This window comes from Lycorma delicatula, chromosome 3 (assembly GCF_047948215.1).
Source record: "Lycorma delicatula isolate Av1 chromosome 3, ASM4794821v1, whole genome shotgun sequence".
NCBI classification, from domain to species: domain Eukaryota; kingdom Metazoa; phylum Arthropoda; class Insecta; order Hemiptera; family Fulgoridae; genus Lycorma; species Lycorma delicatula.
In genome coordinates, this window is record NC_134457.1 from 180,200,395 (window position 1) to 180,212,499 (window position 12,105).

The window sequence follows — 12,105 nt, forward strand, 5'->3', positions numbered from 1 at the left end:
TTAAATTAGGTGATGTTACTGCATTAATTGAAGAACGAGCAAATTCATTATTAATGCTAAATAAAAATCGAAGGTACAACCATGTCAAGAAAATAGAAACATCTTGTTTCTGAAAACTAATTGAAAATGTCATTATTAATGTAAATGATGAAAAATAAAACCTGTATAATTTACGTAACTGTGCATTAACAAATATTGAAATTTAATCATTATTTGCAAACTAAAATCAGTAAAAATTCAGTATTCTTCAATGTGTAATTTACATTTTCCAGTTGAAATGTTCCCATTCTTATTGGATTTTCATTTCTGGGGAATGATAAAGGACAAAATTTTTCAGGCAGTAGGATTTAAAGCTAATTTAATTTTTCTAAATACTAACTATGAGAACCCAATAAGCCATAGGAAAGAAATGCAAACGATTAAATTATCAGCACACCTACACACTAAATGTAAATTGTTTTTTACCATTACAACTAATAAATATAGACATCATTCAAATAGCTAAAAGTTTAACTTAAAACTTGTGGTACAGTATTGTCCTCTGTTTTTTTACTAATTAAAAGTAAAAAATTAATTACTATTACAACATTTGAGTTTGTAGAAGTTTCATGTATTCAAAGTGGTTGAAATTTTTTTCATTTTAAAAAATTAAAAACATCTACATATATATTGGGTACAAAAAAACTAGAAAAATTGTTTAAATGTTTTTCACTAATTTATAGGATTAATAAAACTATAAACTTTTTCTCACTTTCACATACGAAATGGTCCCTGCTGACTACTTACACTATAACATATCCTTTTGTATTGAATGAGTAGTTTAAGTAATGGAGACTATCCATGCTGGCTGCTTTGTGAATAGAACCCAGTTTTTACATGTTCTAATTTTCACCTCTCTTGTTTTGTTGTTACACGTAAGAAAATAATAATAAAAAGAACTTGCCTGTGTAAAAATAATATATGACTTATTTTCAAAATGAAGTTTATTATAAACATATTACCATTTTGTCGATGGATGTTAGTTTGCAGATGAAGTTACTGAATTTTTACTTTATTAGCTGTAACATCATATCTGCTTTTACATTTAACTATAACAGAAGAATTTATTTAATTTTAAAATGTAATTGTATTAGAATTAGTTTATAAAGTTACACAAAAACTAGTCAAACCTTTCCTTTTTTTTTAAAAAAACTTTTTTATAATTTTTATTTTTTAATTGTAAAGTCTAGAAAATTAAAATTTTACTAATCTGTGAATAATCAAGTACAGTTTAAAGTTTAATGTTCTTTCATGTTTTGAGTGTTTGGGTGTGTGTAAACATATGGTGTCCTTAATTAAACCAACCATAAAAAAGTGTAGCTAACTGGTTGTTACAATTAAAACAAAAATTAACTTTATTTTTACAAAATAGCAGTAATTAAATTTATAGAAGCTTTTTACTTTCAGACAACTAATAGCTCAAATTATTATAACATAAATACAACTATTTCAAAATAAGAAAAATCCACAAGTGAAAATTTCTTCTGTACTTGATTTAGTACATCATTTATCACAGTCATATCATTTTATTTTGCTTATTCTGTTTAATGTGTTTCTACTAGTTTATAAAGTTAGAGTACTGTGTTTAGGCAAGCATTTATCTATATTATTCAATTATTTAACGAACAGTAAAGTTTAAACTTGGGATTGTATCTTATTTTAGACATCAGATTTAATAACATCTCATTTAATTTAAAATTATTATTTATCTCTGAAATTTATTTTCTACTTGTTACAAGAAAAAATGTACTGTAATACTAAATTAAATCCCTCACATATATAGCAACGTTACTGACCTGTACTGGTATTATTGACCTGACATTATTGTGTGGCTCAATGACCATTAAGCCACAACTTCAGATATAGATAATTTAAAACAACAAATTAATATACCTCTTTATGTTGTGAAACAATCCATTATGTACACTGCTTCTTCTCAGATGAAGAGAATATAAATCAAATATAAAGAAAAAATCAGTTTGTGAAAACATTCACTATAGCGTGTACTTGAGTAAAATCAAAAGATATAAGTTTAATAATGATTATAATATTATTTTATTACAGAGAGCTGCTGCAGCACCACATCAGAGTCTATGTGCTGAGATGCTTGAAGAACTTTGCTTCGCTCTTCGATGTCGAGGTTCTCGCCAACGACCTGCATTGAAACGTCAGTGCTCAAAATGTGTTCCTGGTACAACATATGTACCAGCATCTTTTGACCTGCCTCCTGCAAATAATGGTCTGAGATCACAGGTAGAAAATATGAATTGGTTTTATCTATTTTCTATTAATAGAAACTTTTTAATCAGAATCCTATTAATTCTGATTTTGCTTAACTTGGGTTGTAGAAGGAGAGATAAATTTTACAATATACTGTCATGATAAACTTAATTTTCTGAGGTAATAAAATTATTACAGACACTTTTTTCACAGTATTACATAGTCTTGGAAAAACCTTGATCCAACAAGCATTTCAGACTAACAAAGTGAATAAAAAGAATCACGGTTGCTTTTTATTACAGTATAAAAATGTCAAATTATACTATTATAATCACAGAGCTTTAACACATTAGTCAATAAAGATGAATTAAACAATGAATTCAATTTAATAAAAAATATATATACATATATTAATTATGTCATAATAACTTTCCATTCCATATTATGAACAAGTATGAGTTATAGCCAATGTGCAAAATGCACCAAATGTGAAATGTACCTATTGATAAAATTCCCAAACATGTCAACCATTGGAAGCTGGTGAGCAGAATTGGCCACTCTGGACACTGGCTGTCAAATTTTTGTATTGCAGTCATTTTCACATACTGTCTAAACATTGTTAGGCAAATTTTGTTAAGAATTTTGTTTTCATTCCTTCAGTGATCAGTATCCATTAGCAAATAATATCCATGATGTGAATATATTTTTTTAAATAAATTTGTTTTTAAATAAATGTTTGTTGATCCTAAAACCAGCTTCAGTACTGAATATATTTATAAATATGAAATATGTAAATTCAAGGTAAATTTGCATGCAAATATGAATAATGAAAATAATAAACCGCCCAAAATATAACCTAGCAGCTGCCAAAAGCAAGATAGCCATTATGATAGCTAAAAGCATGTCCTAAAAAACATTTGTGAACTCAATGAACTATAACACACCAACTACTATAGTATGGAAAAAATTCAAATCTCTGCAAGGAAAAAGTGATAGCACAATATTCAAATTAGTGAGCTTTGACAACACTGTTATAACAGAGAAGTTTGCTGAGTTGCTGAACAACGTGTACTCCTTAAGGGCTGGTAATCCAGTTTCTTGGCCGTTTAGCCTGACACCAGAGGAGCAATATCTGACCTGTAATATAGAGCATATTTTGAACATATTTTCAGAAGGATACTGTGAATCAGCCTTTTACAGAGAATGAGCTAAAAATGGCACTTACAAATTTGCATGACTCAGCACCTGGAGAGGATGGAATGCACAATGTTCTGCTTTAGAGCACATCAAATTCATACCAAACTGCATTACTGAAGTATTTTAATAATACATGGTCTACAGGAGAACTTCCAGAAAAGTGGAAACTCACAAAAACCTTACCTATCTGCAAACCTGAGAAAGACTCAACAAAGGAAATCTCATATTGTCCAATATCTCTAACGCCATGTGTATCCAAATTAATGGAAAGAATGATCAATGAAAGATTAAAATGGAAACTGGAGTCAGAAGATCAATTGAGTGACAGGCAGTTTGGTTACAGATCAAGAGGAAGTACTGTGGATCATTTGCTGTACTTAACTGATAAAATAAATACTACCTTCAACAAGAAACAGTGTACAGTTGCCATAGTGATCAATTTTGAAGCAGCATTTGACAGAGTGCCGAGCAAGTCCATTATTCTCCAGTTCATGACACTGGGCATTAGAGGCAGAATGCTGTAATTTCTCTACAATTTTTTGATCAAAAGGAAAATTAAAACTATTGTAAATGATGTTGAGTCTGAACAAAAACCAGTGAACAATGGAACACCACAGGAAGCAGTTCTAAGTTCCACATTATTTAATATAATGCTAAATGACATTAAATTAAAAGAAGTATGAGTAATGATTTAGAACATTTTTTATTTTCTGACTTTGAATTCTCTTTACATAATTCTTACTTAACATTCTCTTTAAATAATTTTAACTTTGAATTCACATAATTTACAATTGCCATTCTGAGTTCTTGTGATAAACAATCGCTACTTTAATTTTTGATTTTAGTGTACACATCTTTGAATTCTTAGAGACCCAGACCCCTTTGATAATTTTAATGGACAATAGCCCATTAAAATCCAGTTTTAATACCCCAAGGTGGCGTATCAATTATATTCCATCTTTCTCTTCTAGAATCATCCTTTTGTCATAAAGAAAATTGAAATTTCTTTGTGGTCTTTTTATTTACTAGATTTTCAGTCTTTATTTCTCTAGTTATTTGACTATAATTTACAGCTACAGATTCAGTTTCTCTTTCAACCAGTTTGCAAATAACATTTATATCTAATATTTTTGAATTTGTAAAGTTCAAAGTAATAACATTTTTTATCTTAGTCACACACTTACCAATCACCTAGCAAACAACCAGTCTCTATTGTATTTTTACCATCACAGTATATATATCTGAATCTGTGTCATAGTACATTATATTCCTCACCAAGTCTACATCCAACATATCCTACAATTTCATTCTTCTCACATTAGATGTGAAAGCAGCTATAAATACATTAGTAGTTTTAGGATCTTCCATAAAATGGTTTTTCAAATTGTGTTTTACTTGTACTACATTATCATTTAGTAAAGTCAAGTTTGTTTTGTCCAGGCTATCATCTAAAAGTATATTATACAATTTCAATACAACACATACATATTTAGTTTGATTCATATTTAATCCTTGTCCAAACATACCCCATAAACTATTCAGGCAAATCTTTGACACAGCTCTCTTACCAGGATTTAGCTCAATTTGTTCAATATCTACTTCTATTCCTAATTTCTCTTTAATATCAAGCATATTCTTTTATTTTGAAGTCAGCCTGCCAAGGTGAAGTTTCAAGTTTAATCTACATAAAACCTCTTACTTATCCTTTGAACAACTCATTTGATTTATTTTTAATTAACCAAGCCTCATACATTGTAATATTTTGTAACCTTTTTCTAAGGCCTTCATCTTTATGATCATCCAGTTTCCTGTGATCTCTCTACAGCTATCTGGATGAAAACATCTAGCACTATTAATTTTAATAGTACATTTTCTACATAAAGGAAACAACAACTTACTTTTCTTCTTTTTACTGGAAGTACAGGTGATACAATTTTTTTGGAGGAAGTACTTTACATTTAACTATATCAAACCATTCATTATCGTAAATCTTAGGGTTAAAAACCTTCACTGATTGACCGAACGGATAATAACCATAATATTGAATTATTAACTAGACTACTATCATGATAAAATTAAGGTAAGAAATGTCTTATCTCAATAGTCTGTACTATGTAGTTTATGTTACTAGAATTTAAAATATATTATACACATCATTTTAGAGACAATATGACTGCATATAAAACATAAGTCAACAAAGTGAAGTTCATATTTGGAGAGTTTATTGAACTACTGCTGTGTACAGTCACGTTCCAGAGGTACTAGTAAAGTAATTGTGACTTCTACCATGAGATTATATTGCTGCTTTAAACATTATTGTCTGTGTGTATGAACGCAGATGCATATCGTGATAGTGATACGTAACATTATATTACTTATTAGACTTTATTTATATTATTTTCATATTAATGAAATAATTCATATCATTTAAATTTCAATGTTTAATAATAAAGCATCAGTTTTTCTTCTGTTTAATTATGTCTACTTTTGTATAAATAATGAATTTTATCTTTTGCCCTGTTATTTTGTATAAAGAGTAATTGTTTTCTTAGTCAGTGTACTTTAAAACAGAAGCATGATAAAAATACATTTTGCTAAAAAAAAGTATATACAAGTAAATAAAGTATAAATTTCTTACATCAATTGTTTTGTTTAAATAATGATGTTATGTCAACCAGAGAAGTGTGAGTCATAGAATTATGGGTTTAATGTTTAAAATGGCATGTAGTTATAAGCATTACATTATTTGTAGACATGTTATTACTAATAAGAACAAATACAATACAGCAACCTATTTTAAACAGATAACATTTCTTGTTTAAAACAGATTGACAAGCAAGTCACTTTGTTGAGCAGGAAGCCCAGTCTCTTTTGTTGTGTTTTACCTCCATCTCTGTCTATATTCAAATAAAACACAAAGTGAATAAGAACTTCGCTTTGCTGACTTGTAATATGACTGTAATAGTATATCCACCTCATAGCTGAGATTCCATAGAACAGAGTAGGTGGAAAATTGGGTACATATTACATAAAATAAACTACACAGGCGTAGAAATAATATTGATATGATCATAAATCTGTTCTTAACATTGCTTAGCCCTACTGCAGCAGACTCAACAGTAGGAAGATCCTTTTCAATAATTTTTTTTAGGGAGAATTAAAAATAATATTTTAATTGAACAATTAGATTCTGCATTATCTGATATAAAAAAAGTGTTCTTTCATAATCTTGAAACAATCCATTTTCTTCTTCTTTTGCAGTCATACATTTCCAGTAGGGCCTATTTCATAGAAATTACTAAATTTCTGGCCAGAAAGTCAGCCCTCTTGGTCCTGAATGTCTACACATTAACATAGATCTTATTGAGGGATGAGAAATCCAGCAATATCTTTTAACAGTCTTAGACTAATAAAAACTGATCTATTCTAGGTTAAAAGCTTTAAATTACTGCCACCGGTTCAAAATTTATTTTCATAATGCATCTAAGAACTGAAAATATCTCAATTTAAAAGACTAGTATATTCTTTAAGTTCGCAGATGACATTGTCTTAAATGACTCTTATCAAAACTCCTATTTCCACCTTGCCTATAAATACACCTACCAACTGGATAAAGTTAAGTTAAATGATTTCTTGCATCAATTTTGAAGTTATTCAGCAAACAACTCTGTCTTTGAAGGATTCTAAAAATGAAATCTTTCATGTCATACAAACAGATTTAATATATAAAATGTTTTTTTTTTAGCACATCTATGAGTAGTTTAATAGTATAGTTTTATACTGAAGGCAACTTCATTAAGGTGATCTCCTATCCAAGGGCTAACAAATGCAACCATTTTCACATAGAACAGTAAGAATAGCAGGTCATTCAAATGGTTAGTACAGTGTACCTTCATGATACCATTCATTCCCTTTTCATCTGTCAAATGCTCTAGTACATTCTTAATAGGATTTACATTTGATACAGCTATTTTAAAAAACCACTACCTGCACAATGTTGTGAAAACAGGCCTAGTAAACCATACTCATCACATGAACAATGTCATACATAGCAAATCAGCCTACTGTGAAATAAATAATATATTTTACCTCTTTTAGCTTCACATCTTTACTTCCTGAATACCAACTATAAAAAATTAACCAATAACAACATATGAGAAATTAACTAGTTTTCTTATGTTTAGTGAATAAAAAATATTAAAACCATGTTTCAAAGCTTTTTTCAGGTTGACTACTGTTTCAGAGAAGCAGCATGGCAGTTTCCCTAGAATTACCACCTGATCTACATTTATACCAAAATAACGATCTTTAAATTCCTAAGGTTCATCAGAACTCTTAACTGTTCTTACTGTGATCTTGATCTACAGCTTCAATCTGTTGTGAAAAACTGAATTACCATATTTGTAAAATATTTGTGAATCCGGTGATAACAGAAATAAAAAAAATTTTTTAAATTTATTTTTATAGCTATTGTGTACTGAGAGTACAGAATTAACATCCCGTAGTTAATATATTAATCCAAATTTTAATAATAGTTAATAACCTATCTGGTTATTTTTATTGGTGCCACCAATTTATTTTTTATTTTAAAAATTGAATTGCAGTAAAGTCTTTATGTTTAATTAACAGATAATTCTCCAACAGTTTAATTTAATTTAATTTCAAAGTGATCCTTTTAAACTACATATGTTTACAGTTGTAATTTTTTTGTAAATTACAATTTTAAACAGGATAGTGGATGAGAGATTATTCGCATTATTCATTAAAAAGAGTGAAACAAGTGAAGGGCTACATCAAATTAAATTAATTTAAGTAAATCAATAATGATGTTAGCATTTGTCTGATTAAGAAAATTATATAAGTAGAATTGCTCTTACTTCAAATAACTTATTCAAAATAGTAGGATCAAAACTGAAATCTATAAAAGAATGTAGAAGTTAATATACATAAAATTATAGGTGTAGCAACTATTGTAAATAAGAACTAAAAATATTATCATAGAAAAATTTTAAACAGCTATTTTAGATGATATTTTAAAATAATAGAATTCTGGATTAATTTATTTTTATTATGCTTGAGAAGGATACAGTGGCATGATTCCAAAAAGAAACAAACTCATTATAATAAGTATCCCAAATGTAAGTGTGATTTTATTTTCAGAGATAGGCTCATTTCAAAGCACATCTGACTACATTGAGATACAGATTTTTATTTATGAGGAGCAAAGAAAGGATCTGTTTAAAAGAATAATCCTCACACCCTGGATAAACTGAAAAATAGCATCACTGAATTTGTTAAATGTAATTGATCCTTTGGTCCATAAGCATGTATTTTCAAACATGTTGAAATGTGTTCAGGAGAGCATAGAGGAAAATGGTGGCCATATTCAGATTCTTCGTAAATAAAAATTCACTGTTGTTAGTATTATTCCTGTTTCTATTATTATTACTATTATTTGAATACAATTAATTAAATTTTTATAAACACTGGTGTCCAGTTATATAGAAACATCCATTGTATGGTGGGTATCATAAACCTACAGCAGTAAAAGACAAGTCACTCACTAAAATACCATATTTCATTTCCAAAAATAATTACCACCGCATGTTAGGCTTCAAAAGGAAAATCAGTGAAGTGATTTGTCACTAGCTTCTTTACGAAGGTTTTTACGAAGGTTATTGCTGCAGCATATTAAACTTACCAAAATGCAAGTGATATTTAGCCCTTTACTCATTTCACCACAAAGGATGATCCACCAGAAAAATGAAAGGTGGATTATATGTAGCTTCCATTCAAAATGTTCTTCCATTCATAAAAAAAAGAATGTGCCAGTATAACAGCATTAGTGAAACAGGTTCAGTTAGATAACTGAAATTATTGGCAAATTTTGAAAGGAAGGTTTGAGAGGTTGTGGATATGAATAAACAGAGCAGAGAGATCATGAGTGAACAACATTTTTGTTTAAAACTTTAACAAAACAGACCCAGTTACATAAAGTGTTTTTAAAAACTTACTTCAAAACTTTTTCAGTCAAATTTGTGACCATCCTCACTGATTGGTTCTGATGTTTTCATATTAGAATCAATCATACTGAATTACACTGAATACATTAGAATCAGTTTCTAGTGGTAGTATATTTTAATTAGACAGAATGTAGTTCTCAATTATTCTCAATTATGAAAAGTACATGCAGTTTGAATCATGTTTGTTCATTAAGTATATATTGATTTATGTATTTTTTATGTTTATTCTTTTCATAATGTTCAATTGTGTAAAGATTACATCTTAATAAGGATGATTGAAATTAAAAGAAGACATGAAAAAAAAAATGTGTTTTGAGAATAGTCACATAATTTTGTCCCAAGATATTGCGGACACAAAACCAAATGGTTCAGGATATGTAAAAAATTAAAGCAAGAAAGTGTTCTATCCAATGCACTACTCACCATCATGATAAAGGAAATGAATAGACATTTTACAAAAATTATTTTCAAATGATATGAAGGAAAAGAATAAAATGTACAGATTAGTCAGAATACTTGGAAAGAAGTTATGAGCAGGCATAAGCCAAAATTGATTTTATCATCAGATAAATGATGATATTTCATACAGTAATATATATTTGTAATGAAATTTCATAGTTAGATTCCCAATCTTGAAATAAACAAATTTTAATAGACTTTTTTTAACCTAAAACAACATGTGAAGTGTTGTAAATGTCTATTTTATTTCATTTCTATTTTATAATAGTCAAGTAAAAGATGTTTAAAATTCTAAGATCAAATTTTTTGTCACAACTTATAAGAATTGGTCTTATAAAGTTATATTCAAAATCATACTGTTCTACTTTCATGAGATGCTTAAATCTTGGCTCATTCATTTCTCATAAACTTCCAAAACTTAATCTAAGATCTATTGTAACAGATACACTGAACTTTTTGTGACAGAGCAATACTAAATCTTTTTTTGTTTTTATTGTAATATTCAACAATAAAAAATATACTTAATTTCTTTCTATTGTATATTTACTTCCATAAAAAAATCTAGTTGCTAATATCATGACCCAGACAACTTCAACAGAATTTTTCTTTTTGATAAAACATAAATTTAACTTTTATAAGTGATATCATTCTAGGGTAAAGTGCATTGATGGTGTTTTGTGAAAAAATTATGAAATTCTGTTTTCTAAACTGTTTACCAGTTTTAGTTCTTTCACTTATTTTGTATTTGTTTATTTTTTGTTATTGTTTTGCGGAAGATTGAAAACTGCCCTCAGTCAGATTCTTTTTATTTTAAACAACATTTGTTTACTTATTCCACATAATTTTCTAACTTTTCAAACATTAATCTAATGATTATAGATTATCTTGATTAGTTTAATCTAGATGATTATAGGAGTGATATCTCTAAAGTAAAGACCACTGGAAAATGTCTCTCCATAAGATTGTCCTTAAGGATGTCTGGATCAGTTGGAAGACCCTTCTAACAAACTGAAACTTCTATAAATCACTAAGCATTAGGGAAAAGCCCAGGAGTGAAGCATTAATTTATCAAAAGAGTGAAAGGTATTGTAAAGGTATTGTAAAGGTAAGATAATAGTAACATGTATTGTTTTTTGTTTTTTTTTTCAATTACAAGGAAAGATTGTAAATAATTGGTGATTTTAAATAAGAGAGATTTGTAACACCTTTAAGTACCTCACTTAGTTCATCCTACATATTCAGTGTTGCCTCTTAATGTATTCAGCTGTTGATAAAATATTATTACGAGGGATATCTCTAAAGTAAAGACCGATGGGAATGGGCAATTTCTCTCCTTAAGGTTGGCGAACCTGTGTCATTCATGGCACGCTAGTAATGTACATACTGCAATGTTGTCTGTAAGTTGTCGCATTGTAGTACCTTTGATTACATGTGAGTTTTTACGTTATAAAATAAGTAGTAAAATCAATGTTGCTACTGACTGAAATACGTGGAGTCACACATTTTTTAAACCATCAAAACATTAAGCCGGCTGAAATTCATAGGCAGTTGATTGCTGTGTACAATGGTATGGTACTGTAATGAATGAAAGAAACGAAAGAACCTGTAAGTTGAGTTTGAAATGAATATATATCAATAATTTGAATAGGTGTATTAAGCTATATATATAAAACCATAATGGTTGTAGGAAACCTGACACAAGTCACACGTCACTTAAAAAAATTACTTGGTCATTCCCAAGAATAACAAACATCTCACACCAAACTAGGCAACAGAAGTTTTTCTCATAAAATGCAGGCATTATTTAGCCCTACAAGTAACACCTTTATTGTGTTCACCACAAAGACTGGCAGTAAAGTGATTACTCTTTGAGAAAGCAACTCTGGCAGATATCTCTTGTGTTTTAAAAATGCAATAAAAACTGAGACAAATAATTACAAGCAATCAATTATTGTACCACCCACTGCTGTGAAACTGTCCTTTATATTAATTTGAGATATAAAACATTAGTAATGACAACTGAACTAAATTTTATAATAAAATGTTTTCAGTCATCTTGGTGGCAACTTCACTAAAAATGGTAATTGTTCAAAAACATATTATACAGTTTGTGGTTTGGTGTGTCACTTTATTACAACAAGTATTCCATGTCAGGCTTACATTAGTG